Below are 7,344 nucleotides of genomic sequence, written 5' to 3'. Positions count from 1 at the left end.
TGGTAAGATCCCTCCTCCTTGAGAAAAACTGACCTACACTAACCTCTAGTATCAACTAACCAAATGAAACCCTGGGCTTCTTGGAGTGTGTGAATAGGAGAAAAAAACAGACATCATTAATGTCATGAAAAACCACTCTGAGTTAATCAAAAGTTGATTTATCAGCAGATGGCATATTTGGCGGTGATTCTCTTGGCTGTCTGTGTCTCAGCAGCTGGAAGACTGGTTTCCTGAAGGGTGTGACCACAGATCAGAAGGACACCCCTGGGTTATACTGCCAGGTTGGCTGAGTGACATTCTGTAGACACTGGGATGCAAAAGCATACATGACCACAAATCTACATGTAATGTCGTTAGACATGTCCTCTGATGTCATCGCTATCTTGAGAGGCATCTTAGCTATGAATGCAAAGTCTTAGTACCATTTGGAAGAAATGATCTTATTAAGAAGAAAATTATATCATAGGAGTGTCTTCTTATCCTCAGAATCATACACCTTGCCATCATGCCTTAAGGATGAAGCTACATCCCAAAAAACAGACTTAGGGACTGGCCAGTGTTGGGGTCTGGTTTCCAGCACCTGTGGGCTGACAGCACCCTGCCCTCCAGCCTTGGGCCCCTCTCTGAACCACAGGAGCCTCTGATCCTCTGGCACTAAGGGGAGTGGGACTTTACATGTCCTCACTATTCCCTGTCCAGGTCTAGGCTCTGCACAGAACCTGTCGTCCACTCTTGGAAGTCATACTTAAAACTACTGACCTCTATTTCTGCCCTTCATCCATCCCAACATTGTGACAGGCTCAGGAGGTGCCTTCTGCTTGTGATTTTGAGGGGAAAGTTCTCAGAAACAGTTGCCTTCACACAGACCTCCACCTTGAGTGCCATTATCCTTACCAGCAGCATTTGGCCACTTTTTTTTTTCAGTAGTCAGATGCTTTCCAACCTTGAGGGGAAAATGTGACTCTCTAAAAGGATGACTAGTAGAAATGGACACGGAGACAGTGCATGAGTGTCCACAGGGAAGATTCTGTGTGAACTCATGAAAGCTTAACATCCTAGGAGCATCAACATGAAGTCAACATTGCCGTGCTAAAATAGGCATCATAGTTGGTTTTCAACCATTTCCTTAAGAGCCAAACTGTAAAACATGACATTAATAACAAACTAGAAGAATAAAACACGTGTCACAGTTACTGATAAAACTAAGTTATTTGTCCTAAAGAGAAGGTTCCAGGGTATTATCCTCACTTCTACCAGGTAGCTGGCTATCTATAAATTTTCATAACCTAGTAGAAATTATCCTTTCTTCCATTAAAGCTTAAATAGAAGACAGGCAGGGCCTGACCCCTCTCCCAGAGCCAATCAGCTACGACCAACCATGAGAAATGCTGAGACCCGAGCTTCTCCGGTTCTCAAAACAGCACGGGGTGCTCAGCCGGCTGCTGCAGGCACAGGAGTCCGAGTGTGCGTGGGCACCAGCCTGGAGGGTCCTGAGCACCATCCCACATCCCCGATGGCCATTGTCACCAAACCCTGCGCACCTCACCCTGGCCGCATCCTAGAAAATGGGGGAACTTCTGGAAGCTCAATCCCTGCTTGAAGGCACTCCCCAACCCCTGTTCGTCCAGGGCTGCCGGCTGTGCACCCCAGAACCCACAGCCACTCCACGCTCAGGGCCACATGGCGTCCAGCGCACCCATGATGAGCAAGATCCTGCACAGTCTCCACGACCACCCACCAAGACGCTGCCCGACTGGGACCCGCCATTCCCTGCACGTGGTGGTAATAAAGGCTTGGAGGTGCTTTCCCACAAGAAAGCTGGGATCCGGTACCAGCCAACCCTCTCCAACACTTGGGAGAGATAGATGAGCTGCAGGGTTTTGTCTGCTGGGCACTGGAGAGCAGTGTGCGGCAGGTGGACCCCAAGATTGTCCCTCAGCACAGAAGGGGCCCTTCCACTGTCTCTAGTTCTGCAAGACCCCCAGCATCGGAGGCCTGCCCAGAGAGTCAGTATAGAGGCCTCAGGCTCTGAGAAAGGGGGCCAGAGGGTCAACAAAGAACGGCTCTTCTGAGAGAGTCAGGGCGCTGAGGACAGTAGGAGACAGGGCAAGATTAAAGCCCTGATGAGAACTGAAATGGTCCCTTCCTTGCACCCAGGCCGGAAGTCCACAGAAGCTTCCACTTCCATCTGGGAGGATGAGACAGAGCCTGATATCTAGCTGTCCCTGTGCCCACTGCCTGTGGCAGGTATGGCATCAGTCCAGGACCCAAATCCTCACATGTAGGGGGGACTCCAGCTCCAGGGCCTCAGGTCTTACCGGCCATACCTCAGCAGGGCCCATTTTCTGCTGATGACACCCACCTGCTCCCCCCCCACCATCTACCACCCAAGAGCTGGGGTCCTCCAGGCACTTTAGGAAACTCAAGTCCCAGCTGCTTCCACTCTTCTAGGACCTGTATCTCATCGACACACGTCGTGACCCCGTCAGGCCTCCTCCACCGGCTCCCACTGACGGGGCTGCCAAGCAAACTCAAGTAAGTGTGAGTTCCCTTCAAATCAAAAGCCACAGCACAAATTACCTCACACTCCTGCCAAGGCAGAGGACATTTCCAAGGAACACAGATGCACTAAGAGAGGACACCTTCCAGACTGACCATGTCTCGCCCGACCAGAGGGTATCCCTGTGTATCTCCTCATCTGGCTCACTCCTCTCAGCCACCCCATGAGAATATGAGACTCCATGTGGAATATTCTCTCCCTCCCCTGGGGCTCCATGGGCTGGGACACCTCTCTGAATAAAAATACCTCCAATGCCTCCCCCACTCAGCTCACCAGGTCACTTTAAGTTTTACATCTGTATCTGTTAACCTTGACAGGCCCATGAGGTCTCTACATCAGAGAATAGCCCTGATACTCAGAGACAGAGGAAAGATCCAAAGACTAATGGAAACTGGAATGTGGTACGGACTTACCATTTAAGACCTGCTCGTCCACCCTGCGAGAGTCCAGAGGACACATCTTTCTTTCCCTTTCATCACTGTGACGTGTGGGTTTACAAGGGAGCCCCAGCACACTTAAAGAGTTCCCTGACTGTTCTCTGCAGGTCAGAAATTACAGTGGGAGCTGCTTCCAGTGAACTGGGAAACCTAAATGCAAGGGGGAAGATTGGATCCTGAGGCAGTAGGGCAAAGAGGCCACATTAATCCCTGAAAGTGACGTGGGCCACCATCATCACAATGGATAGCAGACTCAAAGCAGCAATCAGAATAGTCTGATTCACAGACACCAATGACATTGGCTAGTTGATCATGATGTTCCTAGAAATGAAATAGATGGGAAGCCTACTAAATTCTTTCTTGGTCTGTATAAGCAGAGAAGTTCTAGAAAGTCTATCTTGAATCACAGCAACTGAATGTTATGGCCCCTCAATTAATTCCCAGTCAGGAGACAGTTTAAAGAGGCAGAATCCCTTGAATAAAGGAGAAGCTGGGTCCCCTTGAGGAAGGACCCAGTACACTGCCAAAAATGTATACAATGAACCTTTCTCTCACCCTTCCCCAGAGGGACCTGTGGCCTTTTACCAGGATGATTGTTCATTAGGGAAAAGGAAATAGTCAGCTCTTTGGGGCACTGCTAGACATGGTCTCTAAACTGAGGACCCAACTGTCACAGTGGCCCACCAATCAGAGGAGGTGCTTATGGAGCTCAGGTGGTCAATGGAGTTCAGCTCAGGTCCATCTTACAGTGAGCCTAGTTGTGTGTGTGTGTGTGGGGGGGTGGTGTCCCTGAACCAATCCTATGGGTATTTCCTAGGTTCAGTATAATTGGAATAGTTGTACTCAACAGCTGGCAGAACCACATTGGTTTCCTGCCCTGTGGAGTGAGGGCTACTACAGTGGGGAAGGCCAAGTGGAAGGTTTTAGAACTGCCTCTACTTAGGAAAATAGTAAGCCAAAGCCATACCACATTTTCCTGGAGGGACTGCAGAGATTAGTGCAGCATCAAGGACTTGAAGGACACAGGGACCTCAGAGAATGACAGTGGATTATCATAAGCTTAACCAGGTGGTGACTCCAATTGCAGCTGCTGTACCAGATGTGGTTTCCCTGCTTGAGCTGATTACTGCCTCCCATGGTACCCAGTATGAAGCTATCCCTCTGGCAAAATCTTTCTCCATACCTGTCAGCAAAGACCCACCGGAATCAGCTTGCTTTCAACTGGCAAAACCAGCAAGGCACCTTCACTGTCCTATCCCAGGAGTACATCAACTCCCCAGCCCTGAGTCCTAATTTCTTTCACAGCGAACTTGATGGCCTTTCCCTTTCACAAGACATCATCTGGCCTATTGCATCGATGACATTATACTGACTGGACCTAGTGAACAAGAAGTAGCAAGGACTCTAGACTTACTAGTAAGACATTTATGTGTCAGAACATGGGAAATAAATCAAACAAAAATTCAGGGGCCTTCTCCCTCAGGGAAATATCTATGGGTCCAGAGGTGAGTGGCATATCAATCTACCTCTTCTAAGGTGAAGGATGAGTTGTTGGATCCCATCCCTCCTACAACGCTGCTCCTCTTTCTTCTCCCCATGGACCCAACTCCCAGAACTCCAGCCATACACACCGCTGCCACCCAAGGGCACACAGAGTGTAACTTACTGGAGACAATACATACTGATATACATCCCATGAAATCTGAGTTTGGTGACATTTCATTGAGGGAAGAGGAATGTGCAGTGTACTTAGAGCAACAGAGATTGGGATCTCACAGAGCTGGAATACGATGGAGTATTAACATGATATGTGATCCATGTAAATATGTCTTCAGATTGATGTTGAATAAACACACAGAAGCGGCTTGGCATAGTAACTCTGCCTTCTACACTTCCCTCCTTGTCCACCAGAGGACAGCATAGCTACTCTGCAGCCTGGAGCCTGGGTGCGGGGTGGCTGCTGATCCCCCTTAGCAAGCCCACACCCCAGCAGGGTCTGACCCTCTCAAGCCTCACTCAATTACAGTCCTCTTCCTTGCTCTCCAGGATCCCACACTGAATTCCGTCAGCCCCTCCGGCCAGCCAGGTCTGCCCCCTGAGACCGATCCCTCTGTAGGCAGCTCATCCCTCCACACCCTCTGTCCTTGGAGGGGCTAAGCCCCAGTCACACTTATGGTCTCAGCCAAAAGATCACTTTGTCTGGAGTGTTCCGTGTGACTGCCTCCCAACCAGCTGAGACCCCGTTACATGCTCCTGTCACACCCTTCATGGACCTTTTCTCCATTTTATTTCATTTTATACTAGAAATAGAGAAAGTGGGTAAGGGGCAGAGGGGGAGAGAGAGAGAAAGAGAGAGAGAGAGAGAGAAGATCCCAAGCAGGCTTCACGCTCAGCAGTGAGCCGACAAGAGGCTCAATCTCGCCTCAGAGAGATCATGACCTGAGCTGAAATCAAGAGTCAGACACTAAACCAACTGAATGACCCAGGCACCCCCCCCTTCTTTCCATTTTAACTGAGCCCTCAAAGCCATGATTTTCTGAGTGCCTGTGGCACTCTTAACAGGGTCCATGTCTGTCCTGTTCTCTGTGAAGTCCCAGCACCCAGCCCAGTGCCTGACACATAAATACTCATTATATGCATGAGGGAGATCACACAATGGAAGTATGTCACCCCGATATGTAGTTTCTGGGGTCGGAGCCTCTTCTCTGTAGACCCAGTGGCACTGGCATCAGCATGGGAGAGGCCAGCAAGTGCCCCAGGCTCTTGCTTTAAGGCTATTGGGCCTTTATCCCTCCCAGATTCAGGAGGGAGGACAGGGGCCTCCAACAGTGAGGGCTTGGACACCCATTCATTCCCAGAAAGCTGACGCCCCCTCCCATCTCTACCTTGTGAACAACCTGTCCCCAGAGGGCTGACCGGGCAGCCTGTGTGCTTCCTCTTCTCTCAGAGATCTGACCTGGCACCAATTCTGGATACGACCCCAGGTGGAGTTACCACCACGGGAGTTCAGAGCCCGACCCTGACCTTGTGAGAAATCAGGAATGACTCCTCATCCTGAGGGCCCCTGGGATGTGGGGATGGACACCTGCTGCAGCTCCCTGAAGATTTCTCACCGGCCCAAGGAGTTCTGGGGAATGAGGGGAACTCTCTGTGCAGGATGGGTCAGGACAACCCAGGATCTACATTTGTTTCCATCTCAGAGAGGCTGAGCATCTCCTCTCCTCTAACAGAGGAAGCCGTGGGATCCCTCAGCTGAGTCCCCAAGTGGCCTCTTTGGGGAAGCCCAGAACAAAGGCAGGGCCATGGACGACATGGATGCAGTCCCCGCCTTGCTGTGATGAGGAAACAGGGCATTGCGGTGTCCAGCTGCCGCGCCCCCCCCCCCCCGGGGCCAGTTCCTCTTGCAAATTCTCAAGAGACCTCGACTAGGTCGTTCCTTACATCTTGAGGACAGAGAGCTCCTCCTGGGGACCACATCCCTCCGGGTCGACAATTCTCCTGACTCAGGATCAGGAACCTTCTGGACAGTGCCTGTCCTCTCCCTGGGCTCACCCTGCCCTGGAATGGAGTCAGGCAGCCTAGGACCCACAGGGACTCAGACCCAGGCTGTCCAGGGGTCAGGCCCTCACATCCTTTGGAATCTGCTCAGCATCCCTGGTGCAGCCCCAGCATCACCTCCAGGGGGCGACATAGGGACATGCAGGCAACACACAGGGACTTAAAATGGGAAGCTGGCTTTGTTTGGCCAAGGAGGGAGAGGAGCCTGATTTCCATCCCTTTCTCCAACAGACCCTTCTGAGTCCTCCCACGTGGCTGTTCTGTCCTGTCTGCTCCTTCTAGGGACCTTGGAGCACCCTGATCTGTCAGGGGTCCCTGTGCAGCCCTCACTCCTCCCCTGGCACCACCCACGGGGGAGGCAGGGTGAGCACAGGAAAGTCCCCCAGCCAGACGACACGGCTGCCCAGCACGCTCAGGAGCGCACGGTCAGCCTCTCGGCCACAGTGCAGCCAGCAGACTCGTAGAGGGAGGGTCTCCCTACAACCTTCCCTGCAGGATCAGGGAACCTCCAGCCACCCGACCTCCCACCACCTCTTCTCTTCCCAGGACACACAGGAAACCCCCTTCACACCCTGAACCTGAGCACCTGAGACACTTACTCCTGGGTCTCTGTCCCTGGAAGCAGAGGCAGGGCTGGTGACACCCAGGGATGGAGACTGGGTCCCTCACCAGTCATCACCCGGCTTGGCCCCTTCCCACCCTCAGAGTCACCTCTGTGACCTTGCCGCCAGGGGTAAATCCAGCCTCCCCAGAGCACTTGAGAACACTGGGGAGCCGGTGCCCTGCTGG

This window comes from Hyaena hyaena, unplaced genomic scaffold (genome assembly GCF_003009895.1).
Source record: "Hyaena hyaena isolate Hyena2069 unplaced genomic scaffold, ASM300989v1 scaffold_9, whole genome shotgun sequence".
NCBI classification, from domain to species: domain Eukaryota; kingdom Metazoa; phylum Chordata; class Mammalia; order Carnivora; family Hyaenidae; genus Hyaena; species Hyaena hyaena.
This window is presented reverse-complemented; position numbering follows the sequence as displayed.